Source organism: Acinonyx jubatus, chromosome D4 (genome assembly GCF_027475565.1).
Source record: "Acinonyx jubatus isolate Ajub_Pintada_27869175 chromosome D4, VMU_Ajub_asm_v1.0, whole genome shotgun sequence".
NCBI lineage: Eukaryota > Metazoa > Chordata > Mammalia > Carnivora > Felidae > Acinonyx > Acinonyx jubatus.
In genome coordinates, this window is record NC_069391.1 from 90,818,995 (window position 1) to 90,839,728 (window position 20,734).

Genomic DNA, 20,734 nt, shown 5'->3' on the forward strand with positions numbered 1-20,734 from the left:
ATGGCGCGCCGGGCCAGCCAGGCGTCGTCTTTGCACGTGTCCCGTGGATCCGAGAGTCTGTTCCTGGACTGTGGCCGCACTTGCCGGCGAGGTCGAAGAGAGTCTTTCTGGAGGCATCTTTTCCGACAGACGGAGTCTCCGGGTTGCCAGGGGTGATGCGGGACGGTGTGTCCCGGGAGCACGCCGCGCAAAGCTTGCTTTACCAAACCATGGTTGTTTTTATAGGAGCAGCGAGCCTTGATGCTACGGAAGGAACCTCCCTTTACGGACTGTGGGTTGAGGAGGCAGGGCCAAGCGGGCCGGACGTCCTGTGACTGTCTCAAAGGGTGAGGGTCCAGGAGTTCCCCGGAGAATGGATCTGAGATTTAGAAGGACCAGTGGCAGTCTCCACAAGTTTTTCCAGCTGAGACTTCACAATGCCGCGAGTGAGTGTGACAACTCTGAGGACTGAGCGTGGCGTGTGCACAGTGCAAGGGTGGTAACATCACACGGCCGAACAGTGCACGCCTAACTAACAAAGCACCTGAATGGTGAAGTGGGTTTCCCGACCACCATGATGTGTGAGAGGGGCCCCCAGGTAGGAGTAATCTTCTTTAACAGAATTTTAGCCACAGAAGAAGCATTGGCCTGTCTACAGGGGAAGCTTCGGTCCGGTGGCAAAACATACAGACCACGACAAGAACATGTTTCTTTCCCCGAGGTAGGGAAGCCGTATGAGATCCATTTGCCAAACCTCAAATGGTCCGTCGGACGGTTCAGAGTCTGGGAGAAGTGTGGTTTTCCCTGGATTATGCCTTGGATGTGGGACGAGCGAAGTAGGCACCCTGTTATCTTTTCCGCACCTGTATTGGTCCACGAATGCCATCACCGTGTCAGGAGACCAGTGGTTGAAAGCACGTACAGGGGTGAGCAGTGGGGGTTTTGGAACTTCTGTGGGCAGATTGTTATTTGGTCCACACCAGAGTTCTCTCTTACTATCAAACCAACAATGACTAGATTTCTAATACTGTTTTTCCTTTTCTGGGGCCAATTTTTGGGGTCTCTGGTCAATTTTCCCAAATTATCATTTGAGAGAACATCCCTCTGGACCAGGGCAGAGGTCTGGCTGTTGGCCTCCGAGAGAACAGCATTTGGGGCAGAAGTGTCAGTGAGGTGGTTTCCTTTGGCCTCCAGGGACTCACGTCTGGAATGCCCAGGAACCTTGGTAATGGCCAGAGCAGCCCTTAAAAATATGGCACGTAATATATTTAGACACAGCCATTTAAAATTTCATCTCCATTGGAGGTAACCCTCGCTGTTGCCATGCTGTTTCAAAGTCCTGAGTTACTTACCGGAAGGGGTGCCAGCTCTCGGTATAAATGCCTGTGGTTTTACCCTTGGCCAGGGTATCCAGCTCGAGTCCGGGCACGTAACTCAGCCTGTCTGGCTGAAGTAGGCAGAGGTAAAGGTGCCCCCTTAGTGACTTCAAAAGGGGTTCCAGTTGCACTCCCAGCACGAAACTTACCATTTTCCTCCTTTAGATAAGAACCATCAGTGACCCATTAAAAGTCTGTATTTCATCTGCAGAGGAATTCCTGTAACTTGTCACAGGGCGTCAAAAGGTGATGTGTCAACATCGAGCCGTCGTGAGGGTCTTGTCAGTGAGGGAGGAGAGAGGAATAGTGGGGTGAAGGCTGTTGCAAAAAGGAAGAGTCACATGAGGAGCAGTTAGCAGGGGGATGGTAAGTGAGGCGACTGGCTGAAGAGGATTGAGTGTGGGGAGAGTTCGGGAGGGCTTCCACTGCATGGGGCACAAGGATGGTTAGAGGGGACCCCGTGACTATCTCCGCAGTGGCCTAACCAAGAGGGCAGTGGCAGGAATGGCTGGGAGGCAAGGGGGCCGGGGAGACATCCCTGAGCCACATGGTCTAGTTGTTGGCTATAATGCCCTACGGGACAGCAGTGGTGCCCGTGATTTTGGGGTGAGCGCTCCAAGGGCATTCCCTTCCCTCTCACATACCAAGAGGGAAAAGGGGAATTGAAAGGACGTCCAAAGGCAGGGGTCGTATTAGGCTTTTCCCTAAAGTCCCAAAAGCTGTGTCATCCTGATCTTTCCAAATAACAGGGTCAGGTTGGTTGATTTTCAGGAAAGCATGAGGAGGTTGAGCTGTAAGAGGGTTTGGAGTCCAGTTTTGACGCAGTCAGCTAGGCCAAGAAAACCTCGTAATTGGTGCTGGTCTTAGGTTTAGGGATGTTCAGGGTGCCCTGAAGTCGGCCTGGGTCCAAATCTAGCCCAGGTTCTGAGGTCAGGGGCCCTAAGTATCGAACCTGAGTTTGAGCAAATGGCGGTTTTCCTTCGGTGACTTTATGTCCGTTTAAGGCCAAAGGTTTGAACGGGTGAACGTTGCCCTCCTGTGCAGAGATCTGAGAAGAGGGGCAGAAGGGCGAATCCTCTGCGTACTGGAACGAAGTAGAGCCTGCAGAACACTTTCTGTCGTCCGAATCGGCTTTTAAGTTTGTGGAAAGTAAGAAGGATTCTCAGTGTGTATAACTTCTGAATTGGTGGGGAGGGAGGATGGAATTTCGAGGAAAAGTTGGACAATGCAAAGGGAGGCAGCAAAAGGGAGGGAGGAGGAACATCAGAGTAAGTAGGAAGCACAAAATAGAACGGCAGAAACAAACGCGGATATATCCCCACATGTCCTGAAGACACAAAGTGTAGTTACGTGTTGTTTAGAGATATGCCTGCGGCACACAAAGGAAAGACGTGGAAGATGGGCAGACGCACCCAACACACCCGGCCCCACCATTCCTATCAGACGTGCTATCATTTTAAGGCAAAAAGTATCAATAGCAGTTAAAAATTCAAACTGTCAGGAAAATATAACAATTTTAGAAGGTTTGTGCCCAGTAACACATAAAATCTCAAAAAAAATATAAAGCAGAAACTCCTAGAAATCCAAGGAGAAACTGAAAGATCTATGACCATGGTAAGATATTTCTCAACAACTTAGGAATTGAGTAACAGAAACTGGTAAATATTTGAACAACAAACCTGATCTCTGTATAGACGTATATAGAACACTGCACCCTTAAATTAGAAAATGCACATTAAGGGGCACCTGGGTGGCTCAGTCAGTTGAGCATCTGACTTTGGTTCAGGTCATGATCTCAGAGCTTGTGGGTTCAATCCCTGCATCGGGTTCTGTGTTGACAGTTTGGAGCCTGGAACCTGCTCCAGATTCTGTGTCTTCCCCTCTCTCTCTGACCCTTCCCCTCTGCTCACACTCAGTCTCTCTCTCCCTCTCTCAAAAATAACATTAAAAAAAATACACATTATTTCCCAAACATTTAAGGGAAAACATGCAAACATTGGCCATACCCTGGACCATAAAGCTAGCTTCAACAAATTTCAAAGAATTGGTTCACCTAGACTGCATCCTTTGACTATAACTCAATTAAAATAGGAACCAGCGGGGTGCCTGGGTGGCTGAGTCGGTCAAGCACCCGACTTCGGCTCAGGTTATGATCTCATGGTTCGTGAGTTCGAGTCCCGCATCGGGCTCACTGCTGTCAGCGCAGAGCCTGCTTTGGATCCTCTGTCCCCCTGTCTCTCTGCCCCTTCCGTGCTCACACTCTCTCTCTCTCAAAAATGAATACATGTTTATTAAAAAAATAAAATAGGAAACAGTAATAAAAGAAGATAGCATTAAGCGGGGAAAATGCCCATTTGCATAGAAATTAACCAGTCAACGATTCTAAGTAACTCGTGGACTAAAGAAGAAATCATGATAGAAGTTGGGAAATACTGACCTTGAATCTCAGTGTATACTAGAGCTACATACTAAAAGTACCATATAGGTGTAAATATCCAACAAAAAAAATATATTCCCCCAAAAAGCAGAAGGCAGAACATAATAAAAATAATAGCAGAAGTGGATTAAAAAGGAAATATACCTAAAGGGGCCCCCAAAAAGTCTAAAATTGGTTCTTTTATATATAGATAGATAGATTCTTTTAACATTTTATTTAGTTTTGAGACACAGAGACAGAGTGCAAGTAGGGGAGGGACAGAGAGAGAGGGAGACACAGAATCCAAAGCAGGCTCCAGGCTCTGAGCTGTCAGCACAGAGCCTGATGTGGGGCTCGAACCCACGAACAGTGAGATCATGACCTGAGCTGAAGTCGGACACTTAACTGAGCCACCCAGGTGCCCCTAAAATTGGTTCTTTGTGGGAGAACCAAAGAGATAAGTAAAATCAACCAGCTGACCTCTGGCACAATTGTTCACGAGGAGAGGTAAGATACTGTAGGAGGTAAGACACTGCACTCTTACCACAGTAGGAGCCAAGAAGGAAGCAAGAATGAAGTTACCGAGATTCTTTCGTCATCATAGCAATAGTTAAAACAGAGGGCTGGCACGCCTGGGTGGCTCAGTCAGCTAAGCGTCCACCTTCAGCTCAGTTCATGATCTCACAGTTTGTGGGTTTGAGCCCCACGTTGGGCTCTGTGCTGACAGCTCAGAGCCTGGAACCTGCTTCAGATCCTGTGTCTCCCTCTCTCTCTGCCCCTCCGCAGCTTGCTCGCTCTCTCTCTCTCTCTCTCTCTCTCTCAAATAAATAAAACATTAAAAAAATCTTTTTTCATAAAAATAAAAAATAAAACAGAGGGCTTACCATGCACCAGATGTAACTCAAGATGCTCTGTGAATGTTGTACAGCAACAGTCCTATCGTTATCCTCCTATTTCAAATGAGAAAACTAAAGCACAGAGGCCAGTGACGCCCAAATTCAAACATCGTCTCGGTGTTGCAGTTGTGACTGACTGAACCCATCAGTCTACCCACACACTTTCAGCCACCAAAGTGTCAAAATCACAGTGAGAAGAGCACATGAGGTTGGAGATACTGTGGTCATCATCTTTGGAGAATAAAACATGTCCTCAACAGCAAACCAGAAGACAGAAACCAACTTTGGAAGCTGGAAAAAATCAAGAGCAATAATTGATCTAGCCAACCCCAGAAAGCTGAATTCTAAGCCCCAAGGGACTTCATCTGAGAACCAAGCCAAGTTTAAGAAGCAGCTGGCTCACTAGACCCCTTTCCCCAGCCCACGGGGCTTCATGACGGCCAACAGCCCCATCTGTTCTCTGGAGAGGAGCTCTGGGCTGAGGACTGACTTCAGCAGTGGTGCGTGAGGACAAGATCATCTCACAGTGAAGGGCAAGGTCAGCAAGCCACACCCACTTATAGGGCTTCCAGTACGCTTTTCCATTCCATACCCTTAACCATGAGCAGACAACCACGGATTACCAGACCCGCTTCTAAAAGGGAAAATAAGACCAAAACAAGCAAAAACAATCAACGTGGAGGAACGAAACTATGTATAAAATAGAAAAAAACCTTCAAAGTTATCATTATATCCACAAATACATAATCTCCAAGGATATTATGCATATACATGTGTCTTTAGAGGAAATAAGAATATGGCTATGGGTGCCTTTAAAAGGAGCATTCAGAACTAAAGAAAACGGGATGTGAGTAATTAAAAAAGCCAACAGAACAGTTGGAAGAGAGTCAAGAAAATGTCACAAAGGAGAGTAAAGCTACACAGAAAAAGTTAGGGAAATCGGAGATTAGTTTCAGGAATCCCAATATCAAAGATGAGGATTTCCAGAGAGAACGGGCAGCAAAGTGTCGAGAAGAAGGGACAATGTAATGCGAGTACTTGCAAGATATGGTTGTGGAGTTTGTATTAGCAACAATTATTTTTTGTTGGTGGTATTATCCAAACTTTCTAAGTCCTTGTAAAATAGGGCCAGCGGGTTGTCCCCAAACACCTGCCCAGGGTGCTCCCCTCCGCGGAGACCCCTGCAGTGAAAATGGCACAAAATTGATTTAGCTCCTCAAAATCTGAGACGGCATGCGAGCCCTGTCACCCATCCCGTGCATCCCAAGGCCTTTGGGACAGGCCGGGCAGAGACTCGGGTCTCAGGGGAGGATGGACAGTGCAGCGACCCATCCACCACTCTGACCACCCGTCCCAGGTCCTGTCTCCCCAGACCTCCGTGGGCGAGGCGGGACAATGGGGACTGGAATCCTGGGAGGGTTTGTCTTTACTCAGAAGACACGGGGATTAGGAGAGAAGGGAGAAAGAAAAATCCCCCTTTTCTGGAAGATAAATAAAGGAGAAAAGGCAGAGAAGAATTTAAAAAGACAAGGGAGATGGGGCGCCTGGGTGGCTCAGTCGGTTGAGCGTCCAACTTTGGCTCAGGTCATGATCTCACGGTCCGTGAGTTCGAGCCCCGCATCGGGCTCTGTGCTGACAGCTCAGAGCCTGGAGCCTGTTTCGGATTCTGTGTCTCCCTCTCTCTCTCTGCCCCTCCCCCGTTCATGCTCTGTCTCTGTCTCAAAAATAAATAAACGTTTAAAAAATTTTAAAAAGACGAGGGAGGACCCTCCAGCTGCTTCTCCACAGCCCAACGCCACAGAGGGACCTGGATCCCTGGCAGGTGAGAGGTAGGCCAACTCACACTTGCAGTCTGGGTTGCGCAGGTAGAGGGGGCTGGGGTCAGCCTGGTTTGTCGCTGGCACAGGGGCTGCCCCACTGCCGCCTTCCGTTGCTGATGCCCGCACACCGACAGTTCTGCACGGGCCTTCTCAGCCCCGGCAAAACCGCGGGTGTCCCCCCTGCCTTTGTAGAGCGACTGCCCCTGCTCCTTCCACACTCTCCTCTGTGGGGCAGGGGGGCACCTGCACCCGTTAGACCCGACGTGCAAACGCAGGCTTCAGGTGGAGCACAGGGCGGTGGTGCCCCCTCCCGGCACCGTGCTCCCTGGACCGCCCGCGGGAGTCACGCTCAGTGTCCTGGGGCCGGTTCTCAGCTTCTGTCCTCTGCCCCATCTCCAGTGTCCTCCAGAACCTGACCGTGCGCAGGCGTGAGTGAGGCCCCCTGCCACCTCCTGCCTCTGCTCCTCAATCCCCTCACCCCCACCTTCTGGAAGGGGGGCTGCCCGGGGCACTGGCTGCTGCGAGGCCGAATGAGTAAAGGAGACCCCAGAGGGGGGATGCATCCTGGGGCCTGGGACATGTTCCCTGGGGGTCTGAGAGGGGAAGGCTCCCCAGGACTTGATGCTCAGCCCCCTGAACCCAAAGGCCACATTGCTTAGCAAATGTCTTTTCCCCCATCTCTGCCCTGGACACGCCGAGCTGGGGTGGATGATTCTGCACGTGGTAGGCCAGACCAGGGCCAGGACCAGAACCAGGAGCATTTCGGAAGTTTCAAGTGGTTCACCTGAATGGTGCTGGTGTGCCTTTAAAGGCATTTATAATTAGATGGAGAGATTTAATAAAAAAGAGAAGGAAGGAGGTTGAATTTGGCTAATCATCTGCTCAGATTCTTTCCTGTAGAGGATTTAATTAGCTGAATGGTTCTCTCCCAGATGTTGAAAACAAGACTATATGTTGTTAAATATTCATTTAGAACGTTGTTTGAAATGGGTGCATAATAGTTCATGTTCTAGAAGATCTGTATAATTATCCATTCTACGGTCCTTTAACCTTGCAAATTTCTCCCAACTTTCTTTTTTCTTTCCTTTTTTTTTCTTTTAGAGGGCTAGCACAAGAGGGGGAGGGGCAGAGGGAGAGGAAGAAAGAGAAGCTTTGTCACAGGGCTTGATCCCATGACCCTGGGATCATGATTTGAGCTGAAATCAAGAGTCAGACGCTCAACTGACTGAGCCACCCCAGTGCCCCTCAATTTTTACTATTGCAAGCTCTTATGCATTTCCTCAAATATTGCACTATGTGTGACGAATATTTTCATTTTTAATCCAATATACTGTGTAAAAAGTAGCATGGCACTATTTTAAGTTGCATTACTTTTTAAATTTTAGAATGATAACTTTTAAAATAGGTTCATTGCCCATCTATAGGTACTTCCATTTTGGGAGGTGATAGTCGTCCTTATCTGGTGTTATTAGTTTCTCTGCTATTATAATTGCTCGTTTGGGGGCACCCGGGTGACTCAGTCGGTTCAGCATCTGACCTCAGCTCAGGTCATGACCTCGCAGTTCACGAGTTTGAGCCCCGCATCCGGCTCCATGCTGACAGCTCAGAGCCTGGAGCCTGCTTTGGATTCTGTGTCTCCCTATCTGGCCCTCCCCCGCTCGTTCTCTCTCTCTCTCTTTCTCTCTCAAAAATAAACATTAAAAATTTTTTTTCTAATAAATTTTTTTTTAATCCTTAAAAAATAAATAAATCAATCCTCATGTTGCTCCCAGTTTGTCGTTCGCCTTCTGAGTCTTGTCTGCGGTGACTCTCTCTCCTGAACTAAGGCAGAGCCATCTCTTACACGTTTATGTTTATGCTTGGAACCGCTCTTGGCCCAAACGAGCTCTCAAATGCTCCCCTGTAATTAAGGAAACTAGGTTGTAAGAGAAGAAATAGTGCCCAGACTCTACACCTAGAAGCAGTGGGGGCAGAACCGAACCCCGATCCTTCCTCAGGCTCCTCCTGCTACTCCTCAGGCTCTCTCTGACCAGCCGCCTGGCAGATACGCACCTGAGCCGGGTGGAGAGGGAGGCAGGCAGCTGAGCAGCGAGCGGTGATCCGAGGACACCCAGGGCCTCGGTGAGCCTGGCTTCCCCTCGTATATCCCCAAGCGTTTCCTAACAAATACCAATCTTCTAAAGGCCTTCCTCCCGTGAAGCCAGATTCCTTGCTAATAATAGAAGACAGAGCGAAAGCAAGAGACAGCTGACTCCTTTGGACCTTTCGCAGCTACGGGAAGGTAGGAATCGCCAAGGCCTCACTTCAGAGAAGGAACATCGCTCCCCGAGCTGCTCAGCACAGGCAGTTTCTGGGCCCGGCATCACCCTGGGTGTTTAAGAAACGGTTGGCAGGCATCTTGTCTCTCATCCCTACCAACGCCTGGCACGTGGTAAAGGGCCAGCTAATATTTGTGGATCATTCCGTGTGGACTCGCACGCTGCAGGTTGTTCTAGATACAAAGGGCGTCAGAGGGAGAACCCACCCTGAGGTCAGCAATCAGCGCCATCCCAACAGGACGGCCGCTGGGTCCCCTGGCACGCAGCCCAGCTCTGGTCCCTTCTGGCTCCAGCCCTGGGAAATCCAGAACATTCTTCACGAGCAGATACGCAGGGCAGGTCCCCGACAGGGACCACATCGTACCAGGCAGCTGGGGCTCTGCCCGCCAGAGTCACGCCCCATCAGCTGGGACTGTCATCTGGGGAAGGGTAATGGGGGATGGGGACACCGGGACTGCTGGCTAGAAAGAGGTCTACATATCCACACACCTGAGTTGGCCTGGCTTGAGACCCAGGGTGCTGATGTAGACCCGGTTCTAGAGTGTTCGGCTGAAGCAGGAGGCCCCCGGGCCTCAGCTGGAAGAGGAGGACAAGCAGGTGGACGTGGTGACACAGAGGCCACGGCAACATCACTCACAGAAGCCCTGGAGATCTGTGTGTCCGCCTTTCCTCAGGGACATGAAGTGTGTGCCTGACAAGCCGCTGGGCTCAGCTCCTGCTTTCTCAGGGCCGCAGGGTGGTCGATCTCTGGCGTCCGTCTGACTTAACACCTGCCCCTACTTGTAAGTTGGGCACAACTAATGTTTCCTTCTGTGTAACCTCGAAGGTGTGGTTCCGGTGACCAAGAGAGGTCTCCATGACTTCCCCATCCTTGAAGGCAGGACCACCGGCTGTCCAGGCGAGGTGAGCACCCTCCCCCACACCCCTTCTCAGTGCAGATGGGTGGGTGTTGGGGGGCCCAGACTACACTGTGGACCGGAGAGAAGGGACGCAGCTCAGGCATCCTCCCTGCTTCTCTCTGCTGAGATCCAGCCATTTTATGCCGCATTTTGCATTAGACCCATAGGGCTCGTTTTCAAGAAATTTGCCCAGCACCAGGGACACGTCCAGTGTCCAGGAGGAAGCCACACTTGGCTGGACATGGGGATGGGGGAGCGGTGGGGGAGGAATGAGTGTGGGACCCTCGTGAAGGCCAAGGCCAGGTGGAAGGAAGCAGACGCTGTACATGTGAAGAGGGACGAGGTGCTCCTCTTTATTGACCCTTGGACAAGGCAGCCCCGCCCTGTCCCCAAGCCCCCTCTAAGAGTCCACAGGACATTGTAAGTGCTCTGAGTTTACCCATGACTTGAAGGCGGGTCACATGGGTGGTAAAAACAAAAAACTCCCTTTCCTCCCATCTGAGAACATCCCCCTGGATCCTCCGCTTGCCTGTCCCTCTGCACTTTATGACAGACCCCACTCCTGAGAGGTATGTCCGGGACACCTCTCCACGCAAAGGACGCAACCTTCATTCCCTTTTAATTTCGCGTCGCATTACGCGTGCAGGGGAACCACTGCTCACTCACTGTCTCCTACCATTGGAGCTGAAGTCACTTCAGCGTTTCGCTGTAGCAGCAGCTCCCAGCACGGCCCCACAGCTGCGGGATTGGGGGCCGGGGTGTGTGGGGCCCCGGGGCCTCCCTCAAGCATCCCGTGTCCCAGGGGGGTGGGGAAACTGCTCCCGACGCCCATGGGCACCTGCTCCAGTGAGGGCTGGGGCCAGGGCTCCGTGGGAGGCAGGGGCCATGCTGGCTGCTCCCAGGGCCCCGGGGGCTGGGGCTGTGGGGGCAACACGTCCGGCTCCAGTGAGGGCGAAGGCTGCCAGCCCCACCACGGCTGTGGCTGCGGCTCACTGGAGGCGGGAGGCTGTTCCCAGCCCTGCAGGGCACAGTCCCCGTAGGGCAGGAGCTGTCCCAGGTCCCCCCACTGAGCTCCGGTTTCTTCCGGCTGGGAGAGGGGCTGCAGGGAAGCAGGAAGCGGACACAGGGCTTCGGGGCTGAAGCCCAAGGGAGAGAGAGAGAAATCTCCGGAAGGCTCGCCCAGTGCGCTGCCTGGAGTCTCCAGGTCATGCAAGGCCACGTTCTCGTCCACGACAGCAGCGTGCCCCGATGGGATGGCCTGACCAGAAGTGCCCTCCGACGCCAAGAAGTGGCCAGCGGTGCTCGGGGCCCCCACAAAGCTTGGCTGGCAGGCGCAGTGGGGGGCGCCCCGGCCGTGCTGACCGGACCCCGGTGCCTGGGCACCTGCCTCCACGCCTGGCCTCCTCTGGTTGCTCTTGGGGATTCGGGCTCTCCGGTTCTGAAACCAGACCTGCAGGGGCAAGGATGGGCATGGAAGGGGAGACGAAGAGGAGACACTGTGTAATAAAGCCAGTACAATCATCATCACCACGTAGCCGAGGTTAGACGGTCACCAAATGAAACTTGCAGAGTTTAGAACGAAAGCAAAATCCTTGGCTCGGCTGATCAAACCATTCCCTGTGTGGCCCTCCCTAGCTTCCAGGCACCTCTCCCCAAAGCACCCACCTTGTACCCGTGCACACGTGCACACTGACAGACACTCATGGACACGCCAGTGCTACGGGAAGGCTGCCTCGGGGAAACACCGGGCTCTCTCCTGCCCGTGCTAGGGTAGGCGGTTATTATTAGGCCTTAACATGATGCCTGGAGGCTGGCAAAGGGGAGTCACTGCCATGGAGGGGGCAGTTAGAGACCTGTCCTGGGAGCATTCCAAGGCAAAGCCAAGGGAAGCTGGAAGAAACCAGCCCCTCCCACGACAAAGGCCAGAGACCCTGCCCAAATAAGGGAAAAAAGGCACAAAACCCTAGTCCCCTCCCCTAGTAATTAATATTCCACCCCCGGTTAACAACTATCAATATAAGACAGAGCCCCAAACCCCGTACATCCTGGAGCTCGCTCACATCTCCAGAGTTCGCTCTTTTTTTTTAATTTTTTTTTAACGTTTATTTATTTTTGAGACAGAGAGAGACAGAGCATGAGCAGGGGAGGGGCAGAGAGAGGGAAACACAGAATCTGAAACAGGCTCCAGGCTCCGAGCAGTCGGCACAGAGCCTGACGAGGGGCTCGAACTCACGGACCGCGATATCATGACCTGAGCCGAAGTCGGATGCTTAACCGACTGAGCCACCTAGGCGCCCCTCAGAGTTTGCTCTTAAACAAACTTTCCTACTAGCACCGTTCAACCACTGTCTGGTCTGTCCTTGAATTCTTTATGGGGACGAGACCAGAGCGTGTGGTGTTGTCCAGGGGTCTCCACGGTCCACCAGGCAACACTTACACTCCGGCTCCCGCGCCCTCTCCCCGATCCTCCATTATCCGATAACCATGGGGGTGCTGGTCAGAGCGCACAAACTTGCAGTCTTGAGATGAACAAGTTCTGGAGGCCTCACCGAGCAGGGGGGCTATAGCTAATGATATTGTATCACAGGGGCGCCTGGGTGGCTCAGTCAGTTAAGAGTCTGACTTTGGCTCAGGTCATGATCTCATAGATCGTGGGTTTGAGCCTCCCAGCTGGGTTTGGGTCTCCCAGCTGTCTGTGCTGACAGCTCGGAGCCTGGAGCCTGCTTCGGATTCTGTCTCCCTCTCTCTCTGCCCCTCCTCCACTCACCCTCTGTCTCTCAACAATAAATGAACACTAAAAAATTTTTAATGTATTGGAAAACAGTGAAGGGCTGAACATACAAAGGCCAGATCACCTGCGACCGGATCACAACAGAACCCCTACAGCCATCAGCTTCGACCATGCCCACCCAGGACCTGCTTTCAGCTCGGGACCAGCAGCCCAGTCTGCTCCCCAGACCAGTACACAGGTGCCCCTCCGGCTGACCGCGCTGGCGTCCGAGTACCCACACCTTGTACTGGCAGCTCTCCATCCCTGCCTGCCTCTGAGGCTCTGCTGAACCAGCGACGGGGCTGCACCCCGCCAAGATCACCCCGCAGCCTTCACTTGCTCTGTCTGGGTGGTCCCCTGTCCACCACACAAGGAGTAAGATGGACGCCTGTGAGTAAAGCCTCTTTCTGCCCAGGTTCAATGTCCGGTTCCTCTGGGGGTCACCTGGGTCAGGTGGTTCCATGCCCCTCCCAGCAGCGGTCACAGCCAGGCCTCCCCTCCACTCTTGGAAAACACAACAGAGGCCTCTTTTGGGGCCCAGCCACCAAGCGAGGCCTGAAGATCCCACAGAAAGATGGGACGTAAATAGGCAAAACAACTCCCAGGATTTGCTTGCCCCAGGGGGAGAAAAAAAAAAAAAAATCCTCCGCACAAACTGCAAGACAAAAGCCCAATCCTCCAGCAGGCCTTTCCCAGAACTGCCACCTGGCACCCTCCCACACACACCCTGGCCCGGGGCCAGGCCCAGGTGCCGGCCGGCAGGGTGCTGGGGCAGCCTGTGGGAGCCAGAGCCTCTGCGAATCCTGATCACGGCTGCCCCAGCACACTTGGCCCCGGGAACTCACTCGCCACCCAGGCGCCAGCCGGACCGAGAACGTCAGGGTTTTCCTCCCGGATCTGGGAGCTGCTTGAGCTGAAACCTGGAACCCACCCACCTCACCCCAAGTACTGAACTTCTGTGGCCAATTCTTTCTCCTGGGGAAGGTCAAGTTGTACTTGGCATGGAGGGCTGTTTGGGCTGACGGGTTCTGGGAAGGTGATCTAGTCCTGAAGGGCTGTCTGCGCCTCCCTGAGTGAGGTTTCCAGGCCCGCTGATAAAAGGCCACTAAATCTAACGTCACAGGCTTGGGGCTTTCACTAAGCTTTTCTGTATCCTGGTTCTCTTTGTAAGGTTTGGGCCAGCAGGGGGCTTCTAGGACAGATACTGACGGCTCAGGCTATCTATTGCTTCTAGAAATAGGAAGCCCCAAGGCTTATCTCTCAGCCCCTGTAGGGTGTTTTTGGTAACCCTTCTCCCCTCTGGGCTGTGGTTTAATTATCTCTGGGGTTAGGTCAAAATTTTTTAAAATTAGCAAACCCTTGGGGCACCTGGGTGGCTCAGTCGTATAGAGTGTCGACTCTTGATTGCGGCTCAGGTCACGGTCTCTGGGATCAGGCTCGCGTCAGTGCGGAGCCTGCTTGGGATTCTGTCTGTCTGTCTCTGCCCCTCCCCCAGTCATGCTCTGTCTCTTTCAAAATAAACAAACATTAGAAAAAAATTAGCAAACCCTTAAGCATTGTTCGTTCTCATGCAGCAGCCTGTGATCCGTCCCACCACCCTCATCAAGGACCTCGAAAGCGGCTGGTAAGAAATGGGGGTGGTGGGCCCTGGAGGCCAGTGGGGTGACCCTGAGTCTGCTGCACCTGCGAACCACCTGGGGAGATTTCGGAACTCCAGGGCCCAGCTCGAACCCAGACTCAGTAGATGGTCGGCTCTCTGGGAGGGCTGGGCCCACAGCACGCGGGAGGGCAAGGGTCAAAGGGTAGGGGTCGGCATGCTGGCGTCACCTGGCAGTTTTAAAAACTTCTGCACATCTGTTCACTCCCAGAGATCCTGATCACAGTCTGGGATGAGACCCTGATGGTCTCAGATTGAAAGGCGCCTACACAGCAGAATCACCTGGGGGAGCTTCCCAAACAACCTTCGGTATCTGGGCTCCACTCTCAACGACTTGGGTTTCATGCAGGGCAGCGGCCCTCAAACCCAGGCTGCACCCAGCAGCCTTCCTGGAGGCGGGGCCCAGTGCCCCCAACACTGAGACCCAGAGGACCCCGTGACCCGGGACCCCCAGGATCCCTGACATCCTTTCAGGATCGCTGTTAGCTCACAAGGCTTTCCTTTACAACACCCAGATGCAATCCGCCTCTGCCTACTTCACACCCCACTTTCTCAAGGGTTTCTCAGAGCCCTCGGCAGAGGGGAGCCCCACCCCTGCTCTTCCCGCCTCCTCTGGCATCCTCCCTGAGTAAATTTTCTGGCTGTGACAATATGGTTGCTTATCTTGAAAAATAAGTTTCGGTTTACACGTAATGGGTTTATTATGGTTTTTTTTTTTTTAATTAGTAAATATTTGAAGATTTCTCTTCATTGCTAACATGGTAACTGTTTGGCAGATGCAACTCTCAGATCACCAGTTCAGGCTCTACCCCTTGCCAGAGCTGTAACCTGTCACCAAACCTCCGTCATCATTGTCCCAGCCCAGCTAAAGGGCATAATTAACGCCTACTCACAGGGGAACCGAGAGGCTTAACGCAAAGCGGGTTGTTAAGCCCGAGCTAGAACAGGCGCTTAGTACAAGGTTCCTTGCCTCCCTCGCCCTCCCGTCAGGGAGCAACCGGTCTGTAGTCACCTGGATTCTGGGCTCAGGGATCTGGGTTCGTCGAGCCAGTTCTTCTCTGGCAGTGATATCAGGGTATGAGTCCCTCTCGAAGGCCTCGATGAGCACCTGGTACTGGGTCTTGCTGAACTTGGTCCTTTTGCGTCTCCGACCTCCCTGGGGCGCTGGGACAGATTCGCACCCAGAAAGAGGAGGTGTTAGTCTGACCCCATGTTTAGGTCCGTTTTGAGACTCGCTCCCCGTCCAAGTCAGCGTGCAGCCTCCCCAAGACGAGGTGTCTGCCTGCAGACACGGGACTCCGGCGCCTCTGAAAAAGCCTCCCAGTCGTCCCGAGCTGCTGCCCCTGGCTGGTGCCCTAGGCGGACATGCTGGGGACCCTCCCTGAGCTCCCGCACCGACGGCTGCACCTGCTCTCCCCACATGAGCTGACCCCCCCACCCCGCCCCCAATCCCCAGCTGCGGGCTGCGGGCTGTGAGGGCATCTCGGAGGGCTCGGCCGCTCCGGGGTGGGCACGACTGGGTCTCCCAGCCTCCAACTGCCCACTACCTCTGCTTGTGCCCAAGACACACGAGTGGGGAGAGAGGCCAAAAACCACAAGATAAGGAGACTTCGTGTGCAAAAGCCCAGCCCAGGGGATTTCTGTCTGTCAACACGGGTTTTTTTCCCCTGTGACCTGGGGAAGATTGCTGGTCCCCAACCCCGGGCCGGGCAGAGCGGGCTCCCCTCTGACGGGATTCAGGTCGACACAGAATCCGCTGTGGAGAAAAGCCCGCAGAATACACGGCCCGGGGGAAGCCGGGCTCCCTTCCCTCCTGTCCTCCTCAGGCCCCACAGTGCCAGCCAGCAGCCCCCACCAGAGGGGACTTGTGGACTGAAAAATGGTGTCGCCCGTGCTCCTCAAGGGGGCCTTTCCGGGTTTGGTCCGGGGTGTTGGTCTCTCCTCCCAGGTCCCCAAACCAGATGTCACGGTGAGCAACGCCTGAGACCTGCCTGGACCCCACTGCCCGGCCTCTCCGGCCACCACCCCCACCCCCAGGACCCCCCTCTAGGACTCACGGTCTGAAGACATGACCAAGCTGGAGACTGAAGCAGGTCAGAGGGATCTCGGTAAGAACTGCCTCCCTCTCTCCCAGGTCTTATAGAAAAGGCTGAGGGTCCCACCCAGTTAAGCCCCTGGTTAGCACTTTGCAAGACCCACCTCCCTTAATACTATCTTCTCGGGAAGCGATGATCCCAGAGTGCTGCCAGACCACCCGTCCCTCAACTGCTCTGGGCCCTGCAGGGCTGCGCAGGGCGAGCGCACCCGCATGCGTCCAGGCTTAAGACAGGACTTCAGGCTGCCAAGTGCAGGCTCTGCCGACCACGTGCGTTGCCAGTGGGTGCTGTTTTGAGGGGCTTGGCCACCAGTGAATTAAGCAAAAAGAATGTCAGTGAGCACCTGCCGTGCAGCACAAATACGCACCCCCTGCCCAGACCCGCGCCCAGAGCAGACCGGGACCCACACTCCTTGCTCAGCTGCCATGGAACCCTCCACTGCTGCTTCCTCATCTGTACCCTCCAAATCGTAACGGGCAAAGTGTGACCACGAAACGAGCTTCTCGTAAGGCAGCTGCCTCTGTGCCTGCCCGGCCCCCAGAAGGTTCGGATTTAGGTTGGTGCCGTACGTCCGAGCCCCCTTCTCTTGAACCTGGGTGGACGGATCAAGTCCCAAGGGTTTTAGTAATTTAGTAGTGTGTAAATCCACGTAAACAGGACGGCCCGTTGCGACGGTCCCCAAGCTTCAGGTCCCAGGAGAGGCAGGGAAGAGCAGAGGCTGCAGTGTCTTCGGTGGAAGGCTTATCTCACTTTGGAGATTAGCAGGGCGGGGCGTTACTTGCAACCACGTTTTAATGGATGTCAAGTATTGCCTTTCAAACTGTGTCGGGTTTTGCTCTGTTTTGTTTCTGGCTGGATTAATTTGCAAGTGAAAAGTTCTGGGACGTCCTGGTGAGGTTGACTCAGACGAGCAAAGAAAGAGAAAGAAATTATTTTCACCCAAGTCTGTGCTGAACTGATAGACGTCAAGTGTCCGAGGGGGCAGCCCTGAGGAGATGGAGGAGCTGAGAAGCTGCGTGGGACTGTCCTGGGGGCTGCTGAGAGCCACTGGAAATGCCACGTTCGACTCCCCAGAGAGTCCCGGGAAGCCTGGTCCTCGAGCTGCAGGCCGCGAAGCTCGGGGGCACAGGAGCACTGCCCTCCTGGCCTGCTTCGAGGGCCCAGCTGCTGTCCGCCCCCCGACAGGGAAGAAGCAGGCCACGAGTCCAGAGTGCTTCCAGTCGTAAAAGGCACCCCCGTTCTGGTCAGAAATGATCCCCAAAGCTGTGTGTCCTTGAAGGACGTGCGCAGGGTCTCTGAGTGTGCTCGACATCAGAGAGCCAGCCTGGGAGGAACGGAGCCGCCCGACAGTTACTAACGTCTCCGCTCCCCCCCTGGGGGACGGACACACCAGCTACAAGCTACCTCGGTCCCCCCACGCAGCCCCGTGTTGCCCCATGCCGCCCTGAAGCCACCACACACCACCCCACAATGATCCCAAAGCTTCACATAAGCCACTGCAGCCCTACAAAGACCCTATGAGGCCCCTCAGCACCCCACACGACCCCCAGCGCCCACTGCCAGCCTTTCCACCCTTGAAAGCTCTCCCTTCTTCTCTGGCCTCCCACGGTCCCATTGAAGACCTGCGAAGTCTGAGGAGCCCCACCACCCGTGCAGGGGCGAGTGGAAGAGAGAGGGGGTCCCGAGGCGCAGGCATAAGAAGGGCCAGGATACGTGACCCGAGCAGGTTGGCACAGGAGCAGAAGTTCTAGAAAGGTGTTCCGGGAGTTGGTGGTAGGAAAGGATGGATCCAGAGACTGAGGGGGCTGTTCCGCAGAGGGACTCTGGGGTCTGGACCCCCTGCTTGGGGCCAAGCCCTGGCAAAGCCCTGTAGCAAGCAGTCCTCACCTCTGCTCGCATCGCCGTTTCTTCCAGAGCAGAGGTCAGGCCCGGGCCCGCGACAGACGCAGCCCTGGATTCAAGCCAGCCTTGGCCCTGACCTGTGGCCAGGCCCCTCCCCTGCCACAGGCCGTGAGGGCGTTTCTGTCCGGCAACCCACACGTGGCGACTCCAAGCTGGGATGTGCCGTGAGCGGGTACGCACTCTGCTTTGTGAACACTCGAGACACACAACATGAAGCAGCTCAGTGATGTCTGTATTCGTGATATGGCCAAAGCAATGACACGTTTGACACGCTGGGTAAACTAAAATGTATTACCAAAATCCGTGTCACCTGTGTTCTGTTGCTGCAGAAGGGAGCCCCGGACAGTGGATACTGAAGCTGCCGGCAGACCTCGCCGCTGTGTGGGCAGAGCTGGGGAGCCAGCCCCGGCCCTGGGACAGCTGCCTGTCTGCGTTTCCACGGCAACGCACGGAGGGATGCCAAGCCTCCTGCCTTTACAGACAAATGCTTATGTCCTCTATCTTTTTCCCAAATCACCCCCCAAAACAGTTGACGATTCTTGACCTCTGCCCCTTCCCCACCTCTCTGGAAGAGAGGGCCCAGGACACCTGCGGAGTTGATTGCTGCCCAGGTGCACAGGTAGCGCTCCCAGAGGGAGACGCATTTTGGAGACTGAGGACTGTGCCCTTGGTGGAGACAGGGCCGGCTCTCCCCTCGCCTTTGTCCAGCGAACTGCCCTGCCTAAGGACAGAGCGTGGCTTTGATGGGACACTTTGCTGTCTGAGCCTCGGTGTCTGTAACAGTGAAACTCTAAAAGCTTTTGAAATGCAAACGGACTGGCCCTGGCCCACTTGGAGCACCACCCAAGGATTTCATGGCTCCAGGCAGGAGGGATACACTAGTCCCAATGTTGGCTGAGCCTTTTCTCCAAGTTTCTATTCCTAGGAGGTTATAACTATGAGTCAGAAAATTACCATAAATTACCCTGGGGCTGGGGCTGGGGGGTAGGCTGAAGGCCAGGGGGGGGTTGGGAAATCACTTCCCCAAGGGGACCACTCCCACCACTGGCAGAGCCCAGAGCCAACATTGGAACCTGAACTTGAGAGTCCAGACTTTGGGGGGTGGGGTGCTGCTGGTCATGATCAAGCTTCTGTCACTTGAAAACGGCAGCGGTCTGGGGTCAGGACACAGACAACAACACAGAGACACAGTCCCTTCCTCCACATCCTAATTTTGTTAGTTCCATTAGGAAAATATGTCATACAAATGAAGTTAAAACCCAACAATAATCCCAGTTTTTGAAATGGTATAAAACTGGGGCGCCTGAGTGGCTGAGTTTGGTTAAGCGTCTGATTTAGGCTCAGATTATGATCTCAAGGTTCGTGGGCTCAAGCCCCGCATCGGGCTCTCTGCTGTCAGCGCAGAGCCTGCTTGGATCCTCTGTCCCTCTCTTTCTCTGTCCCTCCCCCGCTCATGCTCTCCCTCAGAAATAAAATAAGTATTTTTAAAAAATGGTATAAAATTAGAGTAAAACATCTTCCAGGTCTCCATGGCCCCTGACGCCCGCCCCTGCGATGGCAACCCCAGGAGAAACGTTTACTTTGTCCCGCTGCATTTTCCTTGTGTTTCTACATATAGTATCTCATTTATTTACAAACAACGTGAGCAAGCTACATCTGTGAGGCACTTCCTGCGGCAGGCCCCAGTGCAGCTGACCAGGGTTCACTCGCCCTCCAATCATCCTGCCTCCACCGATAGGCGTGTCCTTTCTCTCCTGTATTTTGGAGTCCGGTGGATGTCCCTGCGGGGACAGATGAGCATTGACGAGACTCATCTCGGGCGGGGAGAGGGGAGGGGGCAGGGCGCTGCCTCAGCCCAGCAGGACTGCCACATGTGGGGCGGCCTGGCCTCCGGGGAAGATGCCAAGCCCGGGCTGAGCCTTCCAGGAGGAAGGGGGTCTCATTTACCCGTAGCCTCCACCTGGAAGGAGCTGTTTGATTCTGTCAGAGAGGAGGGATTGCCTGTGGGTAAGGACTTCGGCTGATACAGAACAAATGTTTTCAGGGCAGAATGTGTTCTCCTGTTGTAGCCAAACGTTGAAGCATCTTTACAAAGTCCTGGGTGAAGCTTGGAGACCCTCTGGCTCTGTGTTGTCCCCACCTCCAGCCTGGGCAAGCCATCCACCTGCCAACGCTCAATGTTGCCTTTTTACGGAGCCTGAATAGAGAGAAGGGGCAGAGGCGGGAATCCCACGGAGCAGCTTAGCTGAACTCTGGACAGTCTGTCCTGGGATGCCCGGCCCTCAGCAGTAGCCACCGATGGAGGGATGGAGGAACAGATACGTTTGTTTGTTAAATGTTTATTTATTTTTGAGAAAGAGAGTGGGGGAGGGGCAGAGAGAGGGGACACAGAGGATCCGAAGCAGGCTCTGTGTGATCAGCACAGAGCCCAACACTGGGCTCGAATTCACGGACTGTGAGATCATGACCTGAGCCGAAGTCGGACACTCAACGGACTGAGCTGCCCAGGTGCCGCAAGGACCAGATCTGTTAAAGGACATAGGTCCTGCTTTCTGCAGCCCCCAGAACGTACGCTGAATCGAGGCCATCACGACGAAGCCTGGAG

General features: G+C 53.9%; 1 long non-coding RNA gene across 4 annotated transcripts in view; it reads left to right on the forward strand.

Moving 5' to 3' along the window:
- The window catches only part of LOC106987965 (uncharacterized), a 47,685-nt gene extending 27,541 nt beyond the window's left edge, over positions 1 to 20,144 (forward strand). Inside the window, exons 4-8 of one of the 4 annotated variants that reach the window (XR_008291344.1) lie at positions 9,632 to 9,708; positions 12,529 to 13,419; positions 14,049 to 16,239; positions 18,142 to 18,301; positions 18,459 to 20,144. This is a non-coding gene — a long non-coding RNA (uncharacterized LOC106987965). The remainder of the gene's footprint in view (positions 1 to 9,631; positions 9,709 to 12,528; positions 13,420 to 14,048; positions 16,240 to 18,141; positions 18,302 to 18,458) is intronic. The other 3 variants (XR_008291345.1, XR_003414633.2, XR_001432270.3) reach the window with 3 other exon arrangements.
- The last annotated feature ends 590 nt before the right edge of the window (positions 20,145 to 20,734 follow it).